This window comes from Salvelinus namaycush, chromosome 26 (genome assembly GCF_016432855.1).
Source record: "Salvelinus namaycush isolate Seneca chromosome 26, SaNama_1.0, whole genome shotgun sequence".
Classification (NCBI taxonomy): Eukaryota; Metazoa; Chordata; class Actinopteri; order Salmoniformes; family Salmonidae; genus Salvelinus; species Salvelinus namaycush.
This window is the reverse complement of record NC_052332.1, coordinates 33,642,119-33,657,327: the sequence shown is the minus strand read 5'-3', so window position 1 is coordinate 33,657,327 and position 15,209 is coordinate 33,642,119.

Genomic DNA, 15,209 nt, shown 5'->3' with positions numbered 1-15,209 from the left:
ACGCTACAGGCTTCAGCACTCGGCGGTCCCATTCAAATCAAATTGTATTTGTCACATGCGCCACATACAACAGGTGTAGTTAGACCTTACAGTGAAATGTTTATTTATACAAGCCCTTAACCAACAATGCTTTAGAAGTTAAGAAAAGTAAAAAATAGAAAATAAAAGTAACAAATAATTAAACAACGAGACTATATCCAGGGGTACCGGTTAGTTGATGTAATTGAGGTAATATGTACATATAGGTAGAGTTAAAGTGACTATGCATAGATAATAAACAGAGAGTAGCAGCAGCGTAAAAGAGTGGTCTGGGTAGCCTTTTGATTAGCTGTTCAGGAGTCTTATGGCTTGGCGGTAGAAGCTGTTAAGAAGCCTTTTGTACCTAGACGTGGCGCTCCGGTACTGCTTTCCTTGTGGTAGCAGAGAGAACAGTCCATTACTAGGGTGGCTGGAGTCATTGACATTTTTAGGGCCTTCCTCTGATACCGCCTGTTATAGAGGTCCTGGTTGGCATGAAGCTTGGCCCCAGTGATGTTCTGGGCCGTACGCACTACCCTCTGTAGTGCCTTGCGGTCGGAGGCCGAGCAGTTGCCATACTAGGTAGTGATGCAACCAGTCAGGATGCTCTCGATGGTGCAGCTGTGGAACGTTTTGAGGATCTGAGGACCCATGCCAAATCTTTTCAGTCTCCTTAGGGGGAATAGGTTTTGTCGTGCCCTCTTCACGACTGTCTTAGTGTGTTTGGACCATGATAGTTTGTTGGTGATATGAACACCAAGGAACTTGAAGCTCTCAACCTGCTCCCCTGCAGCCCTGTCGATGAGAATGGGGGCGTATGCGGTTCTCCTTTTCCTGTAGTCCACAATCATCTCCTTTGTCTTGATCACGTTGAGGGACAGGTTGTTGTCCTGGCACCACCCGGCCAGGTCTCTGACTTCCTCCCTATAGGCTGTCTCATTGTTGTTGGTGATCAGGCCTACCACTGTTGTGTCATCGGCAAACTTAATGATGGTGTTGGAGTTGTGCCTGGCCGTCCAGTCATGAGTGAACAGGGAGTACAGGAGGGGACTGAGCACGCACCCCTGAGGGGCCTCCGTGTTGAGGATCAGCGTGGCGGATGTGTTGTTAGCTACCCTTACCACCTGGGGGCGGCTTGTCAGGAAGTCTAGGATCCAGTTGCAGATGGTGTTTAGGCTCAGGGTCCTTAGCTTAGTGATGAGCTTTGAGGGCACTATAGTGTTGAACGCTGAGCTGTAATCAATGAATAGCATTCTCACATAGGTGTTCCTTTTGTCCAGGTGGGAAAGGGCAGTGTTGAGTGCAATAGAGATTGCATCATCTGTGGATCTGTTGGGGCGGTATGCAAATTGGAGTGGGTCTAGGGTTTCTGGGATAATGGTATTGATGTGAGCCCTGATCAGCCTTTCAAAGCACTTCATGGCTACAGACATGAGTGCTACGGGTCAGTAGTCATTTTGCCAGGTTACCTTAGTGTTCTTGGGCACATGGACTATGGTGGTCTGCTTGAAACATGTTGGTATTACAGACTTAGTCAGGCCCTGCCACATTCGACGAGCATCGGAGCCGGTGTAGTACGACTCAATCTTAGTCCTGTATTGACACTTTGCCTGTTTGATGGTTCGTCGGAGGGCATAGCGTGATTTATTAAAAGCTTCTGGGTTAGAGTCCCGCTCCTTGAAAGCAGCAGCTTTACCCTTTAGCTCAGTGCGAATGTTGCCTGTAATCCATGGCTTCTGGTTGGGGTATGTAGGTACGGTCACTGTGGGGACGACATCATCAATGCACTTATTGATGAAGCCAGTGACTGATGTGGTGTACTCCTCAATGGCATCGGAAGAATCCTGGAACATATTCCAGTCTGTGCTAGCTAAACAGTCCTGTAGCTTAGCATTTGCATCATCTGACCACTTTCTTATTGACCGAGTCTGGTGCTTCCTGCTTTAGTTTTTGCTTGTAAGCAGGAATCAGGAGGATAGAATTATGGTCAGATTTGCCAAATGGAGGGCGAGGGAGAGCTTTGTACGCATCTCTGTGTGTGGAGTAAAGGTGGTCTAGATTTTTTCCCCTCTGGTTGCACATTTAACATGCTAGTAGAAATGAGGTAAAACATTTTTGAGTTTCCCTGCATTAAAGTCCCCGGGCCACTAGGAACGCCGTCTCTGGATGAGCGTTTTCCTGTTTGCTTATGGCCGTATACAGCTCATTGAGAGCGGTCTTAGTGCCAGCATTGGTTTGTGCTGGTATATAGACAGCTACGAAAAATACAGATGAAAACTCTCTTGGTAAATAGTGTGGTCTACAGCTTATCATGAGATACAAAACCTTGAGACTTCCTTAAATTTTGTGCACCAGCTGTTGTTTACAAATATACATAGACCGCCAACCCTTGTCTTACCAGAGGCCTCTGTTCTATCCTGCCGAAAAACTTAAAACCGCCAGCTGCATGTTATTCATGTCGTCGTTCAGCCACGACTAAGTGAAACATAAGACATTACAGTTTTTAATGTTCCATTGGTAGGATGTACGTGATCGTAGTTCGTCTATTTTATTATCGATTGAGTGTACGTTGGCTAATAGGACCGATGGTTAAGGTAGACTACCCTCTCGGCGACAGATCCTTACAAGGCACCCAGGATCTTCGTCCTCGATACCTCTGTCTCTTTTTCCTGCGAATGATGGGGATGAGGGCCTTGTCGGCCATCTGAAGTAAATCCTTCCCGTCCTACTCGTTGTCGAAAAAGTATTCCACCAGTATGGGGTGAGTAATCGCTGTCCTGATATCTAGAAGCTCTTTTACATTATTTACATTATTTACAAAATAAGTTATAAATAATGCAAAAAAACATACACAAAAGCACAATTGGTTACGGGATAGTAAAACTGCAAAAAAACATACACAAAAGCACAATTGGTTACGGGATAGTAAAACGGCAGCCATCTCCTTCGGCGCCATTAGGCTAAGTCTTACAAGTCTGTGAACTTGTGTGGCCTACCACTTCGCCGCTGAGCCGTTGTTGCTCCTAGATGTTTCCACTTCACAATAACAGCACTTACAGTTGACTGGGGCAGCTCTAGCAGGTAAAAAAAAAATCGGCAGAAATTTGACGAACTAAGTTGATGGAAAGGTGGCATTCTATGACGGTGCCACATTACTGAGGTCTTCAGTATGGCCTTTCTACTGCCAATGTTTGTCTATGGAGATTGCACGGCTGTGTGCTCATTTTTATACACCTGTCAGCAACCCGTGTGGCTTAAATAGCCAAATCCACTAATTTGAAGGGGTGTCCACATACTTTTATTTATACCTTATTTTACCAGCTAAGTTGACTGAGAACACATTCTCATTTACAGCAATGACCTGGGGAATAGTTACAGGAGAGAGGAATGAGCAAATTGGAATCTAGATGGCCATGATGGTATGAGGGCCAGGTTGGGAATATAGCCAGAACACCAGGGTTAACACCGTTACTCTTACAATAAGTGCAATGGGATCTTTAGTGACCACAGAAGGTCAGGACACCTGTTTAACCTCCAATCCAAAAACAACACCTTATATAGGGCAATGTCCCCAATCACTGCCCTGGGGCATCTTGTTTTAGACCAGATGAGAGAGTGCCTCCTACTGGCCCTCCAACACCACTTCCAGCAGCATCTGGTCTCCCATCCAGGGCCAACACTGCTTAGCTTCAGAGGCAAGCCAGCAGTGGGATGCAGGGTGGTATGCTGCTACTAGTATCAGGATATAGAATCAGGCCTACTCAAGACTGCCATCAAGTGGCTAAATTGGGTTATAATGGCAAGGACATGCTGGAGGTAAAACCAGAACGGCAGAAAAATATGTGTTTTTCGATCTCTATTACACTGTTCATTTTATTGAAAGTGTGTGGGTATATCAGATTGATCTCCATATTATAACTCTGGTATGTAACAATGTGTAACACTCATTTAACAGAGAAGACAGTATTTTGGGATCTGCATTGTTATTTGCTGTGAATTTCGAAAAATCATGTTAATTAAAAATGTAATCAATAAATTATTTAGCAGTTTTGCATAGCAACCAGTCAGTCTCCCTTATGTAAATGTGTATTACTGTATCAACAGGTACAAAGTTATACTGTGGTTCTGGACCAATTCCATGGCTTTGAAAGCTAATTTAACTCATTGAAATGAGTAACAGAAAGCTTTTATCTCTAGATCTCATACAATACCAATATACAGCGTATACTGTGGTAGCATAGCTGTATGTCTTCTCCCACCCCCACACTTACGCACACGATGAAATTCCTCTAAGAACACGGTCACAGGCTTTTAGACACTCATTAGCCCGTATGAATACTATAAGTGTTAGCTCCCATTACATGGTGTTGTGTTGGAGTTTGGGATTGGGACACACCCCCAACTCCATACATGGAGTGCTACCTCCTTCCCACACAGCACTGCATCTCACAGAGACAATATATGGATTGTTTTCTCTCACTGTTGCCTTTGCCTCACGTACCCTCACACACACACACAAACAAACACACACACAAACAAACACACACACTCTTCCTCTCTCTCCCGCTCTCTCTTGTTCTCTCTCCCTCCTTAACTCTATAAACAAGACTCACAGACTGCATACGTTAACAGACTGCATTTGAACGTAAACCCCTCCAAGTTTCCATCATGATGTAGAAACACAGATGATCTTCCTCAGGGGTTGGTTTTGGACAGGCAGCTGTTTAAGGAACCTCCCCACCCCACTCTGTCCCCATTGCGTTGTCTCATATATAGACAGCACACGCTGAGTTGTAACAAAATCTTAATTAAGGCTCCTAATCCTCCATGCCGTCGCCTGGCCAATGCTGTGCACTCTCGTGAAATACTGTGAAACACAGCATGGGAGGGAAGGGGGGGTCGGACAGGGCTGTCTTCTTCTGCATTAACATTCTGTTACGAAGGGGTGGACTTGTTTTTTTTTGTCCAGACTACTCTTCAAAAATCAATTCAGTACACGAATGAATAGAAAAACCAATCCATATGCCACAGTCTAGATCCAGTAACAATGTGTTACTGTAACAGTACTGTCAAATTCTAGATTAGTCCGAAGCGTTTACTGTTGGTCTAGATTAGTTTAGTGCCAGAACAACATTTTATAATACAGGTTTGAAAATGTGGACTGGTGGTCTGCAACACTCAGGACAAGGACTTGTGCCACATTCCGTAAGATATCTGATGGTACAAACCTGAATATCTCCTTACTTGTGACAGGCTTCTTGACAGATGTGTGTCTGTTGTACGCGAGCTAGTGTCTTGATTGAAAATGCCCACACAGCAACGTCCTCAGTCAAATGCGCAACATTTTTTATTTATCAAAGTTAGTCACTGTCTATATAGCATTATGTTGTCTGGTACCAACAAGCATATATATATACTGTACATTTGATTTGAATTGCATTCACATAAAGATGGTTTGTGATATACTGTTGTAGGACCGGATTAGTAGACTTCACAAATTGGGTAGACATTTTAGAGATATCAGCAGAAATTTGATTTCAGGTTTGATATGTTTTGCAGTGAAAGAAGGTCATTGGTTGACCAGAGAAGCAACGGGATTAGGAGGCTACCTTGTGGTACTCCACAATCAACTGCTACCGCTATTGGTTCTGAGTATTGACCACTGACACAACTCATTTCTGTCCACCAACGAGGTAACATTCAAACCAGGATATGAGGCAAATACTGAAACCATATCTTTCATCATCAAAGGCTATTTTCTCTAAATGGAAAGTATTTGGGTCATTCCATAAAAAGAGTGCCTTTTGCATCCATTTAGTATCTTAAGTATAAATTGTACACCAATATTGAATTTTAAAAGCCTGTTATATTAAATAAAGTGCCATTTAATATAGACCACACGGAGAATTCAATACATCTTATTTGAAATATGAATAAAGGCTTGCTAAAGTGCCAAAATGCAGCATTTTCACATGTCCCTCTGTGTCACTTCTAGAAAGATTTCAATCGACTTAATTCATTGCCTTTAATTGCCACTCCCTGTTGCACACAACAAGCTTCTATTCCCCCTTTCGTGAGGGGATTTATGGCTGATTTAAGATGAAATCGTCAACCCTGTTATGATCAACCCTGTTACTTTATTTGGCACTTAATAGGCACGTACTTTAGTCTTTTTTCCCCGTTTAACTTAACTTGAGATTGGAAGTTGAATGTGTGCTCTTTATGACAGAATGTTAAAATTAGGTGAAATCAAACGTTTTTTTAACTTCTCAAAAGGCACCGAATTGGTGGAACGATCCATTTGCTTTTGTCCTTGGGGAGGCTTGTATTCATCGGAGAAGCTTTTTATTCAGTGGAGTGGTAAAGGCCATGTGGTTTGGGAGACCTCGTGCCCCACCTCTCTTTAAGGAACAGATGCCCTGATGGAAGAAGTGCGACAGACGAGTCGAAAATGAGTTTGACACGTGTTAAACAGGTGCAGCCACGTAAAGTTGAGGTTTGACAAGATGATGGGCAGAACTAGAAGCAATCATTATCACCTCCACTCAAGTCTGTGATTAATATTCAGTACTGCCCTTTTTGAAAGACATCGACAAATGTCAGGATGTAAATAGTTTGAACAGATTGTCAGTGGTTGATGAGATGTTTGAATAAATCCAATGGTATAATTATTTGCATTTCCATTGTCAGGTATTTATAAGCTGTTACTAAGATTGAACATAGCTCTTATACAATGTATATGACTGACAAATGGATTGATAGATATCTGGGAGAAGACTATCTCTTAGTTCTGGGCCTTATTCTGTAGTAGACCAAGCGTGGACTAAATTCATTTTAAATGAGGACTCAAATTTTCTACAGAATGTATGTCATCACAATAACAGATAGAGCTGGGTAAGGATTACATGATACAAATGTAATACAATCTACTGTATATGTGGCCCTGTATCAGATTGAATAGATGCCAACATTCATTCTGAATCTCATACACTTTCAGAAAGTTTTCTTTCAGTCACTGCTACCTTTCACTTTCGTACACCCTAGCCCGTCCCGTCTTACAAAGGTGCCAATGATGGCGAGTAAGGCCTGAGGAGGGATATGCCATGGAGGGAGGTGCCCCCCACCCTCCAGAACCGTGCGGACCACAGGGGCTGGATTAATCACATTAGAGGCCCAGGAGAGAGATGGGAAGTAGACAGTACCGTGACAGCCGGGGGAGCACTGGCACGACTAATCCCGTTAGGACAGGGAAAAAGGGGGACGCCATCGCTCCTACTATGCTGAGAAAAGAAACATTTTCCCAGGAATGAGTTCACCTGTATGGTAACACAGAAAAGTTGCCCTTTTGATGCCTATAGAATGAGACAATTACTCTTGGCACATACAAATGGGTTTTTATTCATCCTGGGCATTACTTATTGTCGGTGCATAAAAACAAAACAGCTATAGACAGTGGCATTGCATGAGATCCTCTTTCATGCCACAGCAAAGCAGCCCTTTTAAACCTGGCGGAACCAGCCTCTCTAACAGTGAGAAGATGGGGAGGGCTGCTGTTAGAAAGACAGAGCTTACTTCATCTGCTATTGTAAGCGCACCCGAGTTCAACCTTAATGTAAACCTTAGCAGGCGCGATAACAATGGGATGCTCTCTATAAAAATATATCCTGCTGGGTAATCCGGCAGATGGCCACAGCAGCGGACACTATAAGAGCGGCTGGCCACTGCAGGAGTAACAGGGAACGTCCGATCACCAGCCACTCTCCGGCCTGGGAGATATGGAATCAAGATTCCTCTCTCCCCTTAGCAACGCTGGGAAACTGAGATGTCAATTCAATGGTGCTACCTGTCAATGATTTGACCATCCAGATCTGTTTACACTTCAAACAATGGCTCCCTGACTACCTCCGGAGGAGATCAGTAAGATCTGATCACAATGCGTCTTTTATTCATCTACAGCTGTCTAAAAATTTGGGCACAATCAGAATGTGTACAAGATCCAAGACAAAGGACACATGTTAGAACCAGGTATAAACGGGCTAGAGAGTTACCTAATACTTGTGTAGGTCTGTCTTTGTTTAGAGGGATTACACCTCCCCCTGCCGCAGCATTAGGAGTGGAGAGATGGCGGGTGCTTAAAACCCTACCTGTAGGGAGACTTGTTAATACAGCGAGAGTGTATAGGACCCTGGGTAGGCACCCGCTCACTTTGTTAAAGGGAAACTTCACCGCTAGACACTATTTGGGGTGTTTTTCCAGTCTCTCTACATAATTATGAGTGATGAGAGGTGTTTCAGACATAATTATGCACCATAGCGGTATTTTGGAATTTTCGCACTGGTAGAGTTCAACCAATGACGTCATCGATTGATTGAGCCTGCTGCCTGATCTAAAAATTAATGGAGTCATGTTTTGTTGCAATTATTGTGGCCTTTGTGTTTCGCCATTCCACGATATCCAGGAAACCAAGCCTTGTGCATTTTTTATTTGCTCATTATGTCAATGTTGAAGGCTGCTACATTGATTAAAGTGGTAGTGTAAAAATTGCCACTCACACCATTCAATAAATATAAACATCTATCCTTAAGGCTACCCTTCTGAACTCTCGCCAGAGGCTTACCAGGGATTAAACAGTGTTCTCCATGGGAAACTAGAAGAGCTACAAACCCACATGGCTGAAGTGCAGTCAACATACAGACATATGTGGAGGACCGTGGTGTAGGTGTAGGTGAAGAATCTGGGGTCATCCTCAATTCCACACTCTTTTATTTGCCCACATTAAAATCATCACTAAATCTACCTTCTTCCATCTCAAGAACATCGGCAGACTCCGCCACTCTCTCAACGACTCAGCGGTTTAAAACCCTTACACATGCCTTCAGTACCTCACGCATGGACTATTGTAATGCTCTCCTGTATGGATTCCCTGCCAGCTCCGTCAACAAGCTTAAGTATATCCAAAACTCAGTCTCACCCACACCAAGCCCAGGGAAAACATCACACCCACACTCCTCCACCTCCACTGGCTTCCAATCAAATGTCGGATCAACTTCAAAGACCTTCTCCTCACCTGCACATCCCTGCATGGCTTTGCTCCCTCCTATTTCTCCGACACGCTACACATCTACACTCCCACCCGCTACCTTAGATCCTCTGACTCTAGCCTACTGGTCACCCCCTCTATGCTCCATGGGGGATAGTGCCTTCAAATTCAATAAAAAAAATCAAATACATTTAAAAAAAAATGTGCCGAATACAACTCGTGTAGACTTTACCGTGAAATGCTTGCTTACGAGCCCTTCCCAACGATGCAGTGTTTAAAAATAAGAATAATAAAATAAAATAATAACACAAGATTAATAAAATTAAATCAGGTGGACTGGGGACAATATTTCCCAAGTTAATGGTGTTAATCATTTCTGCTTGCCATCTACTGAAGCAAGGGAGGGTGGGTGACTTCCATTCTGTGAGGATCATTTGTTTTGCATCCACCATTCCAAACATCAGAGCCTGTTGTTCCTCATAGGACGATCTTAGAACAGACTCTGAGCAGCCAAAGAGAGCAAGTTCTGCGTCAGGTTCAATGTCCCTGTCATATACCTTTGAGTACCAATCAAAGATGTTCCTCCAAAAATTATTAAGTAGGGGGCAGAGCCAAAACAGATGATTTAATGAACCCTCTGAGGCTTTACACCTGTCACAGTGGGGAGACCTGGGGGTAAATTCTATGTAATTTGGTTTTGGTGTAATGAAGTCTATGCAAGACTGTATTGTGTCAATTGATATCTGGCATTGATGGAACAGGAGTGATTTCTTGACAGGGCTTCTCCCCATAGATCATCTGAGATCTCAATATTTAACCCTTTACCCCAGGTCTCCTTGAGATGACTAGTAGAGGCCTCTGTGTAGTAGGAGAAAAAGAAGACAAACTGTGAGATGAGGTGTTTTGAGTTGGGAGGGCGCTGTAGCAAATAATGCAATTAATGTTGTACAAGGACGGTGTCAACATTTAGAATTGTCCCTTTGAAATTGTGTCTGACTTGTAAATAATGGTAAATAATGTGAATGGGAAAGATTGAATGTATTCTTTAATTGGATGAATGATGCTAATTGCTTTTCTATGTATAAGTCTTCAACTGTGGCCAGTCCCTTCTCCCGCCATTCAACAAACACCTTATCAGACGGAGATGGAACAAAAATAATGATTCAAGCATATCGGGGTGTATACAGAGGTATCAGGCACTTCATAAACATGCTTAATCTGGTTTAAAAGTCTTAAAGAATTTCTCAAAACAAAGTTGTTGCCTGTCAGTGTGTTTGGGCACACTGCTTTGGAGAAAAGCCAGGCTAGAAGAGGGGAATTTGTTACAAACTTGACTTCCATTTTTAGCCACAGGGGGGCAACAGCGTCCAACTTATCAGGGAACCCCAGTTACAAGTATGTTAATGTCTTGGCATTTGCAGCCCAGTAACAATGCTTAAAGATGGGTAGGCCTAAACCGGCACTTTCCTTGGGCTTTTGCAAGTGGGCTTTACCAATACGATGGTTTTTGTAACCCCAGACAAATGACAAGATTGTCGAGTCCAAAGTCTTCAAAAATGATGAGGTAAGAAAAACTGGAAGATTCTGGCAAAGATAAAGGAACCTGGGAAGAGAAACCATTTTAATGGCATTAATGCGTCCCATCATAGAAAGTGGCAACCCGTCATTCAGGGCAGGTGGGGTTTTGAGCACCACACTTTTAGAAAAAAAAACATATACACTACCGTTCAAAAGTTTGGGGTCACTTAGAAATGTCCTTGTTTTTGAAAGAAAAGCACATTTTTGGTCCATTTAAATAACAAAAAATTGATCAGAAATACATTGTTAATGTTGTAAATTACTATTGTAGCTGGAAACAGCAGATTTTTTATGGAATACCTACATAGGCATACAGAGGCCCATTATCAGCAACCATCACTCCTGTGTTCCAATGGCACGTTGTGTTAGCTAATCCAAGGTTATCATTTTTAAAAGGCTAATTGATCATTAGAAAACCCTTTTGCAATTATGTTAGCACAGTTGAAAAGTGTTGTCCTGATTAAGCAATAAAATTGGCCTTCTTTAGACTAGTTGAGTATCTGGAGCATCAGCATTTGTGGGTTCGATTACAGACTCAGAATGGCCAGAAACAAAGAACTTTCTTCTGAAACTCGTCAGTCTATTCTTGTTCTGAGAAATTAAGGCTATTCCATGCAAGAAATTGTCAAGAAACTGAAGATCTCGTACAGCGCTGTGTACTACTCCCTTCACAGAACAGCGCAAACTGTCTCTAACCAGAATAGAAAGAGGAGTGGGAGGCCCCGGTGCACAACTGAGCAAGAGGACAAGTACATTAGAGTCTAGTCTAGTTTGAGAAACAGACGCCTCACAAGTCCCCAACTGGCAGCTTCATTAAATAGTACCCGCAAAACACCAGTTTCAACGTCAACAGTGAAGAGGCGACTACGGGATGAGGGCCTTCTAGGCAGAGTTCCTCTGTCCAGTGTTCGTGTTCTTTTGCCCATCTTAATCTTTTATTTTTATTGGCCAGTCTGAGATATGGCTTTTTTATTATTAACAGTTATTGCTGTTTTGTTTTGGTCCTGCTAACTAGGCTGTGATCACAATACACTAATGAAACTGGGTTAGCCCCAGGCTCAGAACACACTGAGTTAAAGATTCATCCTTCTGTACTGCAATACTCTTCCTTTCCTTCTCCTTCACGTTATCCTCCTCCTGCTCTCTCCTCCTCTCTCCCCCCCTCTTCCTCTCTCCTCCTCCTTCTCTCTTCTCCTCCTCCTTCTCTCTTCTCCCCCTCCTCCTCTCTTCTCCCCCTCCTCCTCTCTCCTCCACCTCCTCTCTTCTCCCCCCTCCTCCCCACTCCTCCTCTCCCCTTCTCTCTCCTCTTCCTCTCTCCTCCCCCCTGGACATTGTCTGCGTATTACGAAATTCGGCTTTCTGTGTATCCTATTTTAAGACCTTGGATATTAGGATCATCCCTTATTTGTATCACAAGGGGTTCAAGGGCAACAGCGAAGAGCAGAGGACTGAGTGGGCAGCCCTGCTGGACAGATCTATGCAGTTCAAAGGGGCTAGATTTGTCGCTGTTGGTCAGAATAGAGGATGTTGGGCAGGAATAGAGCATTTTGACCCAGATGATAAATAAATCGCCAAATCCAAACCTAGTGACTGCTTCGAACATGTATGACCATTCCATTTGGTCAAACGCTTTCTGAGCATCTAACGATATAATAGCCGCCTTGGAGCCTTTCCCATGATTTGTATATAGAATGTTAAGCAGCCTGTACACATTAGAAAAAGAGAACTTGCCAGGGATGAAGCCTGTCTGATCTGGATGAATAATGGTTGTTACATGTTTGTTCTACCTATTAGCAAGCACTTTGGTGCCATTTTTTAAATCGAAATTAAGCAATGCTATTGGTCTATAATTTGCAGGGTCTGTTACCTCTCTGCCTTTTTTTTAAACAGAAGGCAAATATTGGCTTTATACAAAGATTTCGGCAAAATGTTATTTTCTGTTGAATCAGTGAACCTCCTGAATAAGAGCGAAGCGAGAACTTCACAATGTTTTATAAAATTCACAGCCAAAACCATCAGGGCCAGCAGCCTTTCCAGATGGGAAAGCTTTTATTTCATTTCTTCTGTTGTGAAATTTGAGTTCAATTTTTTTTTGGCGCTATCATCAAGTTTTGGCAGGCTGATGGAATCTGATGCATCGGATCTGGAAGAATATAACTGGGTACATTTTTTTTTTAAGCAGTTGTTACGTAGCTTGCTTGATGCTTGGGGAAGACTCTTATCATGCCGTTGTGGCGAACATGTAGCCTGGCTGGAAAATGCAGGCTCTAATTTACCTCCGCCTTCTCGCATGGTCTGTATCACATCTCGGAATGCGCGCTATTGCTCCATCACCTCCATGGTATAGTCGGGCAAGATGAGAACCTTTTGGCCTTTTGTATTCCATAGCACCTGGTGAGGGCTTCGCCTGTAGAGAGCAATGTGCATGGTCAATGATGAGGGGCTTTGGGAAGTTGTCATCGCCCAGCAGTTTGGGAATGAGCTTGGACACGAACTCTGTGGGTTTCCCTTGTTCTTCGTCCTCCAAAATCCCCACAATTTTGATGTTCAGCCTGTGACTCCTACCTTCTAAATCAAGAACCTTGGCTTAGAGCACCTCGTTCTTCTTTTTAAGCTTTGCGCAGGTGGATTCCAGGCCTCCGATCTGGGTGTCATGATCAGATAGGGTCTCATCGGCTGTGTCCATGCGGCCCTTCAGTTAGGCCTGTGCTGTCTTTAGAGACTCAAAATTTGTTTTGAGCCTGTTTCGATCGTTGATAGTTTTAATTACAGCCTCTTTCATTTGTTGACAGGTTTCCGTGGAAGAATATTGTTGCTGGGTATCTGCAGAGTTGTCGTCATCGGTACTCAAAATAGCACTAGCTGCTGCTTGTTGGGCCTGGGCCTTTGTCAACTTTGTGTTCGCTGTTCTGTTGATTTTCTTCACCATATTTCACTTTTTCGCTGCTAGTTAGTGCCTGGAAATAAAACAGTCAAAATGTACGATTTCAAAATACACAGAGAGGAGATCTGAAGGAACATTTCTACTCCTAACGCATTTGCACTAGCGCCTCCCCTCTTGAAATATTCTTGATATGTTCATCAAAAGAGAGATCAGGGTCCAGAGTAATGCCGAGGTCCTTCACAGTTTTATTTGAGAGGACTGTACAACCATCAAGATTAATTGTCAGATAAAACAGCAGATCTCTTTGTTTCTTGGGACCTAGAACTAGCATCTCTGTTTTGTCCGAGTTTAAAAGTAAAACACCTTTCGCCATCCACCTCCTTATGTCTGAAACAGAAGCTTCTATGACAGGCCATTTTGGGGCTTCACCATGTTTCATCGAAATGTACAGCTGTGTGTCCTCCGCATAGCAGTGAAAGTTGACATTGTGTTTCCGAATTACATCACCAAGAGGTAGAATATATAGTGAAAACAATAGAGATCCTAAAACGGAACCTTGAGGAACACTGAAACTTACAATTGATTTGTCAGAGGATAAACCATCCACAGAGATGAACTGATATCTTTCCGGCAGATAAGATCTAAAACAGGCAAGAACTTGTCCGTGTAGACCAATTAGGGTTTCCAATCGCTCCAAAAGAATGTGGTGATCGATGGTGTCAAAGGCAGCACTAAGGTCTAGGAGCATGAGGACAGGTGCAGAGCCTTTTTTTAGGGGGTAGAGCCTTGGTCTGACACCAGACTGGAGCATTTCGTATACATTATTTGTCTTCAGGAAAGCAGTGAGTTGTGCGCAACGTCCTTGAGTAGGTGGAGGGAGTCTAGAAAGGCATCTAGGAATCTTTGGGTTGTCTGAGAATTTATTGCATGATTTTTGATAATCCTTGTTTGGGGTTTGAACAGATTATTTGTTGCGATTGCAAATGTAATAAAATGGTGGTACGATGAAAAACATTTAGATCCACAATATTTATTCCACCGGACAAAACTAGATCCAGGATATGACTGTGGCAATGCGTATGCTCGGAGACTTGTTGGACGAAACCCACTGAGTCGATGATGGCGCCGAAAGCCTTTTGGAGTGGGTCTGTGGACGTTTCCATGTGAATATTGAAGTCACCAAAAATGTAAATATCTGCCATGACTACAAGGTCCGATAGGAATTCAGGGAACTCAGTGAGGAATGCTGTATATGGCCCAGGAGGCCTGTAAACGGTAGCTATAAAAAGTGATTGAGTAGGCTGCATAGGTTTCATGACTTGAAGCTCAGAAGACAAAAACTCTGTTCTTTATTTTTTTAATAAAAATGTTCGGATGTAAATGTCAACACCTCCGCCTTTGCGGGACGCGTAGGGGATATGGTCACTAGTGTAACCAGGAGGAGAGGCATCATTTAACACAATGAATTCATCAGACTTGAGCCATGTTTCAGTCAGACCAATTTTTATTTTTTATTTTAACTTTTATTTAACTAGGCAAGTCAGTTAACTTCTCTGCGCTACGAATCTCGTTAGCGGGATCACTTTCCTAAACAACCATTAGAATTGCAGGGTGCCAAATGCAAAAATATTACAAAAAATATTTAGAATCATGCAATCACAAGTGAAATATACCAAAACACAGTTTAGC